The sequence below is a fragment of the Notolabrus celidotus genome, chromosome 14 (assembly GCF_009762535.1).
Source record: "Notolabrus celidotus isolate fNotCel1 chromosome 14, fNotCel1.pri, whole genome shotgun sequence".
NCBI classification, from domain to species: domain Eukaryota; kingdom Metazoa; phylum Chordata; class Actinopteri; order Labriformes; family Labridae; genus Notolabrus; species Notolabrus celidotus.
This window is the reverse complement of record NC_048285.1, coordinates 8506328-8519225: the sequence shown is the minus strand read 5'-3', so window position 1 is coordinate 8519225 and position 12898 is coordinate 8506328. Positions and strand designations below refer to the sequence as shown.

The following is a 12898-nucleotide window of genomic DNA, read 5'->3' as shown; positions in this document are numbered from 1 at the left end:
AACTGTAATTTAGCGTATTTACTTGCCCCTGAGATGTTATTGGGGGAAAAAAGCAACAAAAAAAATCGCAACTTTCACCGCAATTTTTTCAAAAAGCTGTCGCAAATTCAGGCTTTTTGGGCCGCAACAATCACAAAAAAATCCCGCGAAATCCTGGAGGGACTGATCACTGCACATCCTGAGCTCTGACTGATCTACCATGATCTTCCCATCAGTGTTTTTTGTTGAACTGATTTAAACTGAACTGAATTATTATTCCTGAGTTGTTCTCATTCAACCTTAAACTCTTGAAGAAGCTTCAAATGCAGCAGAGAAGTTTGAAGGTTTGAATCCTATGAAGCCAAAGTGCCTCAGGGAAGATTTCCTGAAAGCTTGTAAATTCATCTCTGTCTGACTGCTGTATTAAAACAAGTTTGACAACTAATGACAACTTTTCATTAAAGGCAGATCGTAATTAGTCATGTCTAAAGCCTAAGGGTTGAATTAGAATCACAAGCGTTGTTAAAAGCTCATTAATTCATGTAGAATATTAATAACACAATTTTACCTGAATACAGATGACATCATCATCACTGAGTTCAGGTACACCTCCAGCAGATAGACTTTATTCCTCCATATAGAACACATGTTCCCGTGTTTGATGTCATCAGACATTTACTGTGTAATTTAAGAGACACTCCTCCACCAAGCGGCACTCTCCGGTCTAAAAATATGAAGCCCTTGCGGAAGTGTTATAAACTGCAATTCATCGTGAAACCGCTGCAGAAACACCGGATAAACTACACACCGATTCAAAAAAGACGATCTTTGCAGCATTAATAAACATGTTTACAGCCTGTTTAAAAAAACGGCATGGCTCTACATACCTAATTTCTCTATCGGCACACACTGTATGGGGGGTGATTTTTTTTCTAACGCAACGGTTCAGAAGATATTAAGATTACGGGTTTATGCCCAAATAAGGAGATGACTGACTTGATTCCTGGACGGGAATATATAGCTGTTAGCAAGGAGGCTCAAATTCCACCCCTTTACGTCACTATGCCTGGTTGAGTTCCGCGTTTCCCTTATGGCTGCCGCCATCGATTGGCTTCAAAACAGCGCTCAGGAACAGATGGGGGACGTCATGGATCAGTGTCCATTATTTATACAGCCTATGTCCTCCACACATACATCCATTCAATTCATCCAGTGTCCATGCTGATTCATCCTGGCTTCTCTGGCCTCTAAAAAACATGAAGATTATATGATGGAGATCATCACCAAAGACGTTTCATGATTCTAATCTTAAGTATGCACATATCAGTTAAATGTGTCTCCACTGATTTAGATTTTTCTCCTGTTTGAAATACTTTAAACAAAGTATAACATGTCTGCATAGGTGCTGATTTTTGAGGCTTTTTATTTTTCTATCATCCTGCACTTTTGAACAATTTGTGTTTAAAGGTGGAGTCATGGAACCTGAGATTGTGACGCTGCAGTGCAGATGTTCTGTGATTGGTTCATATCTGATTCATTTTGAATCCTTGAAAAGAACTGAACATTAAAGATGTTTTTGAGCAGGACGTGCTTATCTCAAAGTTACCTTTAGAGACTTCATTGGACAGCTGCATACACTGTCCTTGTTCTGTGAAGTTTTATCTGGATCTTGATCCACACAGCTTAGATGCCCAATATTTGCCCTTTTTCATACTTGTCAACATGCTACAGATGTGTGGCTAGTTATTCGATTATGATTGTGTTACGGTTAGTGTCTGTTGTGTTGTTTTGAATATGGGATTTTGTATTGCTTTTACATTGGTTGTAGATTTAAAGACACATTATGTGGTTTGCTAGATGGCTGAAAGTACATTTACAACCTTTTCCATGTACTTTGGACTTGCAGTAAGAATACCTGCTGGGCTGTAGAAGTGATGCAGCTGAGTTTATTTTACCTTGAGTGATCATTCTGTGGTTGTCAGCTGTCCCACCTGTTGGTCAATTCACTGATTTTCAACCACTTCACTGTCTGTCTGTTCCTGTGTCATCTTATTAAAATCTAAATCCTTAGAACTTTATTCATAATCGCACTGTTGACAGGAAGAACTGGAAGTACTGCAGCTGTCTGATTATTCTGTCCAATAAGTCCTGAATCCACCTGGCTGAGTTGTCTTAGCTCGTATCAGTTTTGTTCCTTTGAGATCTTTTACATTTGCGAGGTTTCCTTCCCCTCAATCAATAGATGTGAACATGACTGATTGCTCCATCCATCTTTTTTCATTTTCTGGACTCTGTCGAACAGATTGTCTTTGTCTTTACTCACTGAAAAAGGGCAAATAGTTTCATGATATTATTGAAGCAGGATCATGTCTTCAGTTACATTTATAAGTCTGAGGCAAACATGAACTGATGTTCTGTCAGTGGATTCTACTAGAAAATGTAATTAGTGCTCATTGTTGTCTTCATGAATTCATTGTCCTTACAAGAAAGGATTAAAGTGAGTGAAGTGCTGGAGGCTTTGGTTTGGTTTCTAAATCCCATCACTTCATTTCTATGTGACTGTGTCTCTGTGTTCAAGCTCAGACCTCTCCATCACACTCCACTTCTTTCTAACAAAGTGTGGTTTTAGTTAATTATGTGTATCAATGACCAGAAGAAAACAAAGCAGGCAATCCAGCTCTTCATTGAGACTGCTCACATCTTGTAGTTATATTAAACAGCAGTTAGCAGGGGTCATTCATTATAGTCAATGGATTTAAAGAACAGAAATGTGGAAACAAAAAACAGTGTTTAGACGTGTAAATGAATATCATAAAAAAGATTTACTCATCTTTGGTGGTTATAGTTTTAACATTGACTCCCTGTTACTCTTCAATTCCAACAAGGACGACAAGACTACTGGAATTCGGGCATAACATTATGCAAAAAAGATTACTGAGGAGGATAGTCTTAAATAATAACATGTGAACGGATCTGTTATTCTTATTTATTTAGTGGGCCATTATAAAAAGTGGAAGTGGACTGTACTTAACCTAAACTTGCTCAATATTTAGTTCTCTGTTTTTAACAAAATACATGTGATTAGAATTGATATTTTTGTTTCACTTCCTGTCAGCTGAAAAGAGGTTTATGTTTTTTTTTCTCTTATATAATTATTTATATTCCTCAAACAACCAGCCTGTATTACTCTTGCTGTGATTTTGTACACATTATACATAATTTATGTATTAAACAGTGCAATTTTACAGTAGTCCTATCTTGGGAAAATAAGTGAAACTAATTTCAGTGATATGAATAATTTTAATAAGCGAAGGTTCTGAAAGATACACAGAGGCAGTCATGCATTAAGCACAGTGAACTCCCCACAGAACAGACTCTGGTTCTGGTCATTACACAGAGCAGTTAAAGAACACAACTCAACTTTGTGCTTAACTTTTCCATTTTCCATTTTAAACCACAGTTCATTTGAGTTCCCTTCAATAACACAGTCTCAGTTGGACAGCTCAGGTTAGTCACTCAGCTCGAGTGAAGAAAGGGCTTCACACATCTACTTCATGGAAAGGTGCGTAGGAGAGGAGTGAGAAGCTCAGAAAATTGAATTTACAAAAATCCTGCACACTGTCCAACTTGCAAAAAAAAAAATAATACTGGCAACATTTTGTTACCAGACCTTCATCAGGCAAACTAGTCAGTCATCACAGAATATCCACCATTTAAAGCCCCACACACGCTGGTGGTGGCGCCCCGTGTACAGAGGCTATAGCCCTCGGGTGGCAAGGTTTAGATTCCAACCTGTGGTCCCTTACCGCATGTCACCCCCCCCCAATCTCTCTCTGTTTCCTGCTCTACCCACTCCACTCCTCTTTAAAGTGTGCATGCAAATAATGATCTGCAGAATGACCTTTGACCCAAACTGTTGAATCCAAAGTGTCTGCAGCGACAAGCTGGACTCAAGCAGCAGCTCAATCTGACGTTATTACCTCTTTTCTTCTGGGACAACTGTTCACGTTTGAACGTCTAGTGAGCAATGAGGAAATGATGATAACTGATAACAGTTGCATGACTGAACCACTGTGCTCAGTGATTTTACCTTTTGTATCACCATCATCAGAAATAGGACCTTTAGAAGCCATTACTTTGTAATGTACTTCAATTCTGTATTTCATTTTCCAGTCTAGCTTTTACACACTCAGGATGTACCTGAACATTTCCATAATGTCAGGTTTCATTCAGACCTCCCACTGAATCATCTCGGCCATTCTTTCTCTTTTCCTTTAACATGTATGACACCAGACAGATACTCTGTTACAATGAACACACTTAAATCTCCTCACACAGCAGCAGACTTCACACTAAGACTGACTGGGTTTTTGTTGTATACTTCCATGTTTACTATCTTGTTTTTAACGTCTACAGCTCCAGACTTTCACTTTCTTCATCTTTGTACTTTTACATTGTTTTTATTTAGTCTGGCTGTGAGCCATTTCAGACTAATAATGAAGAGTCAGTCAGACCGCTCTGAGGACTACATTAGGACAGAAGTCTGTGGACCATGTAATGAAGAAATGTACACCAGTCAAACACACAGTGATGAATGTTTGTATTACTCCCTGTTAGTTTATTTATAAAGTGTGTTTATGAAGGAGTCATGTAAAATGATCAAAATGAAGAGCAGCAGAGGTTCAGGGTCTGTCTTTGGATTAAATGTTTAATGTTAGGACATTTTTGCTCTTGTGGACGTCTTGCTTGTTATGATCTGTTGAACAAATCTGGATGATTTGTGTGTTGATAACATTTATCATTTTCAGTGCTAGTAGGTAAAGAGGTCTAGAGATTTAACCTTGAGGGTCTATTTCTTCTCCCTCTGTTTTACTGCTGACTCCGGGCTCTGTTGAGTCACATGTTTTAAAAGCTGCTCAATGAGCATTTTCACAAGAGAGGACAAGACCTCTGGATTACAACCACACAGCCAATACCAGGGTACTGATTGGGATTGTGAAGGTTTGCTAATACAGTTTTACAGTTTTCATATTAAGATTCAGAATTGATGGAAAGAAACTGCTGACTGGACACTAGTGACTCATTACACGGTGAAGAAATATTCCACCAATGAGTCTTCATCAGTAGCATTTCCTTGGTTTTATTGGTTTTGCAAACCTTTGCAGTTGTTGAGTTGAAGTGAACACAGCAAAGTCCATAGGTCATGCTTTGACATCTGTGAGTTACCGATCAGTCCAGAAATGCTTTCTCTTTTCTTTTATATTTCAGTGCTCTGGCTATATTTCAAACACACAGTTTTCTCTGTATCAAATTTCATATTAGAGTGCATGAAGGCAGAGAGTGTTTGAAAGCTCCCATAGGTGCTGTTTATATCTCACCCTGCTGATGGAGCTCTGATTATATTGAAGGAGGCAGTATCCCTCCTGCTCTGCACAGTATTGTGTGAGAGGCCTGTGTATGTGTGTGATAAGCACAGCTGAGCAGAGTTATGAAGCACAAGCAGCTGTTCACTGAGATATTAAATCTGTTCAGTCACGTTATATGTCTTTGCTGTGACAAAACATTTATCTCACTAAAGACAGGTGAGGCTACTTTTCTTCTTCTCTCATTCAGACTGAATTTACTTTAATAAAGCTCCTCAAACTTGCAGGTGTGGGACATATCATTAGATGAACTTCACTTCAGACAAACTTGCCAAACTATCAAATGTCAGAACCTCTGTAAAAACTGTACATTTATAGCTCTTATAGATACAGTGGTGATACAGTTTGCTGTTCTCTTATTATATCAAGGTTTTAAAGATACAGCTGTGAGAATAATACACAGAGTGGAGTCCAAGCAAAGTGTTGTACTCTACAGGGTAATATTATGAGGCAGAGGGCAGGTGAGGTGTAATCACAGTGTAACAGAAGTCTGTGTAGGCGGTATAAGTGTATCAGGTCATCTAAATACCTTCTTATGAGAAAGGATTTAGCCTCATGTATAGTGTTCAGTGGATAGAAAGTGAACACATGACCCTTGTATCTTGCCTTAAACACCACAGCTCAGCCATGTTGATAGAATTTAAAAAACATCTGGCATATGTGTGAACACTGACTAAATCAATGTGAGCAGAAACTCTTTGACTTAAAGGTTCAGTGTGTAGAAATTGCCTCATCTGTCAGTGAGGAATAGAAACTCCTGTGGTGCATGATAAGTGATTATTCACAGTTTTCAGAGCAAATGTATTTGTTGGTGTTTACAGTTGTGTTTTCTTTTCTCCTCTACTCAGTCTTTACTTCTCACTGTATTCATGACAGGTTTCCAAATATGATTCTTCCTCCTCCGTAAATATTGTATATCTTGATGTTCTCACCTCACTGTCCTTGTCCTCCTCCAAAGTTTCCTCTCGTCTTTCTCTGCCAGCACAAAGTCATTCAGTCTCTCAAGTTTGTTCTCAGCTTTTCTCTAAAATAAGTTTAGTGTGGTGTGTGTATTTGTTCTTACATCCTCACTCACATAGCAAAACAATGTTTCTATAGAGCTTGACTTTCATTTGTTCAACTTGACACTCTCTGTGCTGATCTTTACTCAGTCTATATCATTATTTGAATTGTTTGGGTATAGCAGAGAGACAGTTGATCCTGAGATTACAGGGATTTGATCACAGAGAACAATGCACTGTGTGCTGTCCTGTTGAAAAGATGTGATTTGGTCAAACTAACAGCAATCAGAGTTGAATGCTGTCCCTGCAGTTCTGTGTTGTAGGTGGTTGACTGCAAAAAAGACAACCTGTGTGATGTCACAGCCGTAAAGTCACAGGTTTAATTAATCACACTAACGATGTTCATTTAGCTTCAACAGTTCAGGGTTATGTTAATGTGTATGTTAGCTCACTGTCAGTGCTTAAAGAGACACCACACAGGAACAGACGCCTTGTTAATGTTTTTAATTGCAGAGATTTCCCTGCTATGAAAAGTGAAAACCTCTCCTGTGATTTAAAAACATGCTGAGAGCTGGAACAAAAGCTCTGGAGAGAAGAATTTTTTTACTGAGCACTGTGCTGTTCCTGCACTGTCTCTGTCTATGGTGCTGAGGAGCCTGGATCTTACATCTAACTTTTGTTCAGTTCAACATTCTTTTATTCTGAAGTCCACACAGCATGTTTTCTATCTATGTAGCTCACCATCAACTCTTTGTACTCCTTTAAATATCGGCTCCCTGTTGCTCTCAGTCAGACCTTACACACATACCATGCTCTCACTCAGCAGACAGAGACATGAACAAGGATGTGAAGGCCTTATTATTCTTCCTCTGTCCGTCACAGCACAGACGAATCCTGCCAGGCCTGATTGAGGCTGGTTTCATTCAGCTCAGGTAGAGGTCTGACTTTTCTTGGGAGCTTGGTCAAAAATAACCCTTTGATTGTGAGTCCAAACAGCTGGGGCGTGATTTCAAGTTGAGACAAAGTCTGCCTCTGTGCTTCTTCACTCTTTTGAACTTTTAAATAAATATCAAGGAACTTAAGTACATCTGTCCAGTGGCGGATCTTCCGTGGGGGCACGGGGGGCACCCGCCCCCCCCTGCGATCTGATTGGCTCCCCCATGTGCCCCCCCAAATTTCATTGGATCTTCATGCTGTCAATTAATGTCACTACCCGCCGTTCTGTGATCAAGCGGAAAAACAAAACCTAACCCTATATCTGATTGTACCATGTTCGTTCCATTAAGGGGCTCTTAATTTGAAATTCAAACAAGAAATAGCAACAGCAGACCAACGCTAACTTTATAACACCGGCACAGCAGAATCTTATTTAACTGGTCGCAAAAAGTAGAACATGCAAATGAATTTATAAGATTGAGTCTATTGTGTACCACAGAATATCTACTCTGAGTAATAGAGTTCAGAGGAATGTTTGGGTTGCTTAGCAACAGTCCAGTCCAGGTGTGGAACTACAGCTGTAAGTTGTTTATCATTACTTTTTACCAAGCAGTCATAATAAATATTATTGCTCTCTCTGTGAGAATGTAATTTGTTCTGATTATTTTGTGACCACTAATGTTTGGTATAGAAGCTTGTGATATGGCTGTCTGGCAGAACTGGATTTACTTCCAGTGTGCATGAAGCAGAGAAAAAGTCTAGCCTTCATTCATTTGTGTAATTAAAGAAAGTTGAAGACATCAAAACACTGTCTTCTGTACTATCTATTACAACTGAGTGTAAGTACTTAATGGTCGAGAATGTTGAAGTCGGCGCTGCCTTCATTTCTGTGGTTTTTAGATGGCCCCCCGGACTTAACTGTTGTACCCCCCTGTGCCCCCCACCTTAAAATAATCTGGATCCACCCCTACATCTGTCCTTAAATTCAGCTTTACATCAGTCTTTTTGCTTCTCAATATCCTCACACTCCTGTAGCTCTGAGCTCCTCACAGTTGCAGCTAAAATGAATAGTTATGTTGTTGATGATGTCACAAATAAATTGTCTAACAGTCTGTCTCTTTTCCCCGCTCTGTCTCTTCTAGGTAAGACTGCCAACTGTGTGTCTGTGTTGTGTGTAGGTGTGGTCTGTCATGTTGGCTGGATAACAAAGTCGACCTCCTGCTGCTCGGTGATCTTCATCGCTGACAGTAAGAAAACATCTGATATTTTAAAAATGTCAGTCATGATTTTTTCTGACCTGTTGCTCAGGAACTGATGAGCTAAATGAACACAGAGTAAATTCAGAGTCTCACCAGAGATGCTTTCAGTTTGATCCAAATCTCTCATCCTTACCTCTGCTGGAGGAGATGGAGAGGAGAAGAGATGTGTTACGTGTGTGCACTGTTGCCTGTGTTGTCATGACTGCTTTTACAGTAAACGTCTGTGCACATGTTTGTGTGATGTGATAATGAAAATATATCCAGACAGCAGTAACTACATCTCAGATGTGTTTTCAGATAGATCTGCATTTTTTTATTCATAATTTTTGCATGTCACAGTGGGTAATGTGGTTAGAATTTTATGTTGATTAATCCCTCAAACAGACTGATTCTGAGGGTTGTTGTCAGATCCAAGACCAGCTGAATAAGAAACATGTTAGATTCATGGACCTGATGAGAACTTGGATCTGTTTGTCCTCCTCTTCTTAGTTGAAACTTTCAGCTCTGACTGATGCTCTTGAACCAGACCTAAATCTCTGCTTCCGTGCCTGCTTGTTTGGTTGTCTGCAATATGTCTATAAACTCTGATATTTTCTGGTGGCAAACATGTTTGGTGGCTTTCAGACAAGGCTTTTATTCCAGCAACAAACCCGGGCAGGCTTTTTAATTATAAGGATGTTTATTCAGACAACCGGAATACATTTGAGATTCTTTGAGGTGTTAACAAACAGTCACAACCTGAGCATTCAGAACTCTCTGGCAGAAGCTCATCATACTGAGAGTCTCAGACTGTCTGTTCTCTGGATAACATAGTGGCTCATAAAGTACTTTAGTACAGTATCTGCTATTTTTTTATTCAAAAAGTCTAAATGTATTGAGTTATGTGATAAAAATGTGACTGTGATTTAGATTTATGTGGGGAGGTTACTGTCAGCGTGTAAGGTCAGACACTTTGGAGATAACTTTAAATGAGGCACACTGAATGCTGAGGTCCTTTTGGCCTTTTAATGAAGTGTTAATGAGAAACTAAATGAAGTGTGTCAGAGAGATTAGAATAATCTCCTCCTCCAGGTATCACCACCTCCACTAAACACAGACATTAATACCAACAGATGAAAACGTTTTTGATGAATATGTATTTTAATTTGATGAATATTCATTGAAGAACAAGTGATTTCTGTTCTCTTGTTTGAATCAGCCTGATCAAAAGGAAGTACATGTGCTGTCAGTGAAATTCAACGCTGCTTCTCTGACACTGTCATTGAGCAGCAAAGTGAATCCATCAGCAGTCAGTTTGTGTGTGAAAGAAAGAATACTTTGATGTTGTTATTGCATAAAATGCAGTTGAGCTCAGAGAGGATTAAGATTCTATATTTATGCATTTTCTATAAAGAGAAAAACTCATCAGAGGTCAAACAGATGAGCTCTCTTCTTTACTCTTCTGCTGTTCTGTCATCTTTCCTCTGCTGTTTTCATGTTGGAGAGACTGCTGACTTCACGACTACATTAGTAGTCACTTGTTTTCATGACGTTATTGAATACTAGAACATCAGTTTATGGATTTTATATCAAATATAAAGAGACTTATTTCTTGTTTTTGTAAAGATCTCAAAAGTTGTACTAACATGAGGCTCCATGATGTTGTCCTCCTGCTGCTCTGGCTGACTGAGGCTTGTAGTTCGTAGTCTCATGTGATAAGTTGATGCCCTTTTCTCTGTGATTCATCCAATTAATTAGGACAAATTAAACTGTGTAACTTTAATGAGAGATTTGTGTGCTTCTTGGGTCTCCAGTGAGAAACTGAGACACAAGACTGATTGTGTTTAAGTTTGGTTTTTAATTTCATCACATCCCCCTTAATGAACTCGCAGTCCCAAAGCACAGATGAGATATTTTCACAGCTCTACTGAAAACACTGGAAGTAGTAGACCGCTTAGTGGCTCCAACGAAAATTGAAATATGTTCTGCACTTTATGGAACGTAAATAATTTTACTTACTTTAAAATACAGGCACAGAATATATATAAAACATAAACATTTATGATAGCTGTTATCAAGTCTTGTGCTGACCATGTCTGTGTTGTCAGCTCATTGTTTGTCACAGTGTTTGTGGAAGGTCAGGATATCCCCCTGCAGAGATGAGAGCATAGCGGGTATAGGACAGATTGTTTAGGATGGACTGGTTGGGCTGTTTGCCTTCTCCTCACTCTCTCTTACATGATGGAAACTGAGTGAGTCTGTTTTCTCATCACACTGGAGAGAGGTCTGGATCTACAGTTTGTGGTGTTGTTTTTACACTACAGGTGAAGGCACACTCATATTGATGATACCACAATATTTTAGAGCACTCAGTCATGAATGAGTAAGGTCATCAGCAGGATTATGATGTGGTTATTAGTAAATCTGCTGACTTTGAATTTATCACAGATTAAAATCGAGGCAGCATTTTGAATTACAAAGTGTTCATAACACAATTTTTAGTTCTGTGCTCTTTGTTCAGTACTTTGTTTCAGATTAAATAATGAGCCTCTGTCGGAAAAGTCTACTGCTCTGAAACTTTCTCTTCTTGCATAAACAGAGATTATAATTCATATTCAGAGCAGCTCTATAATCTCAATAGACTTCAGGAGGTTAAGCTGTTTATCTTCAGCTGGTGTCATCTCAGCTCCCTGCAGGCTTAACTGCTGAGCTCGAGCTGTATGGTTCCTCACTTCATACAGAGCTCAGAGATGGAGACGGCAATCCTCATCCATGACAATTGTTACATCCCCACAGACATAAAATGATGAAGTATTGAAACGCAGAAGCTTGTTTTGCTTATTGAAAGCTCTAGTTTTAGCTAAAGATGCACTACTGAGAGGAGTTATTCGGTGTTATCAGGCATCATTTAATGTACTTCCAGTGTTTAATGCAAGCAACGCTGAATCCACTGTTATTTATAACATACATGCTTACACAATAACACTTTGAAGTAAAGGTGGCAAAGGCTCACTCGGATGGTCTCTCTGTCTGTCTCAGCTATACAGTAACGATCTCTCCAGTGAACATCTTTCTCCTGCTCTAATGATTTCACAAGTCTCTCATGTGAGGGGTCACTGCCTTACATAATGACCTTTGACCTCATGATGAACTAATAGTGAAGTTAAAGCATCTTGAACAAACAGCTGAACTCTCCCAGGAGCTCTTATTTCTCCTGAACAGTCCAGCCTCTCTTCATTTCCTGAGTTTTTCAGACTGCTGTCCTGCAGGACTCTACAGACTAACTGACACAGACAGCTCGACTACAGCTCTAATGTGTCTGCTAGAATAAAGTATCTGACTGTTGATTTGAACAGCCTGTACAGTTCAGCAGCACTGAGGAGAGGGAGAGAATAAATATTGTGACATCATGAGAGGTTTCTAGGGCGGTACAAGGTGGGAAAGTGTAAAATCACTCCAAAACAGTCTCTGGTCTGGTTCAACAAAAGGAGGGGTTTATTTAACCACATGTGTAATCACACAAAACATAAAGGTAACTCAGGTCATTCTTCAAACAAGGTCTCAAAAGGTAACTGAAAACTTCCCAGAGGAGAAAATAGTTCCTTTTAAAAGTAATCAAAAATTAGTCCAGTTCAACTTAAAGTCTCTGTTATAAAAAAAAAAGGTTCCTTTCAGTTACTTTCCTGTGCTCAGTTCCCAGTTCTCTTTTTCCTCTTCCAGCCGTGTGCTTCCCTCTCCCAGTCTGATTTCCAGCTCCTTTGTCCTGCCTAAATCAAGGCTCTTAAGCACCTGCAGCTGTCCAGGTAGTGGTGGCTGCTGGGAGTTGTAGTGTGCTTACTTGCGGCCATTTTGTCTGGGTGCTGATAGCCATGGATCATATAGCACCCATCCACAACTTGTCCCCTTGTGATGCCACAATATCTTCATGTCCAAGAACAGAGATGCTTCATGTCTTTGTCTCTTCAGCTATTTATTTATATTACCAGTTAAAGGTTTGGACGGTATCCCCCTATAACGTCTGGCCTTCAGTATCAACTTGACAGAAGCATGATGGTTGGGCCAAGTGTGCTGGTATCTAAGGTGGCACACACTGGAGCACCAATATTATGCTGCTGTGGGATCAATGTAAAAGTTAAAAGGTGTGATGATGGAGGAGCTGGTTAATGTCTGTTCTGAGCTCATAATAAAAAAAGAGCTTTTGTTTTTGTAGCAGTAGAGAGGTTTGTGCAGATACAGATACAGAGTGTTATTTCTAATATCTGCATCAGCAGATGCATATCATCAGCTTATGAGATTTATTATGAAGCATAAAAAGTCAACA

The 12898-nt window shown here is 39.3% G+C and overlaps 1 protein-coding gene and 1 long non-coding RNA gene across 3 annotated transcripts in view; both read left to right on the top strand.

Moving 5' to 3' along the window:
• Window positions 1-12898, top strand: part of lsamp (limbic system associated membrane protein) — an 899933-nt gene that overhangs the window by 240281 nt on the left and 646754 nt on the right. The gene's annotated exons all lie outside the window — the stretch shown is intronic.
• The window catches only part of LOC117825494, a 70501-nt gene continuing 66100 nt past the window's right edge, over window positions 8498-12898 (top strand). The window contains exon 1 of the long non-coding RNA XR_004633855.1: window positions 8498-8586. This is a non-coding gene — a long non-coding RNA (uncharacterized LOC117825494). The remainder of the gene's footprint in view (window positions 8587-12898) is intronic.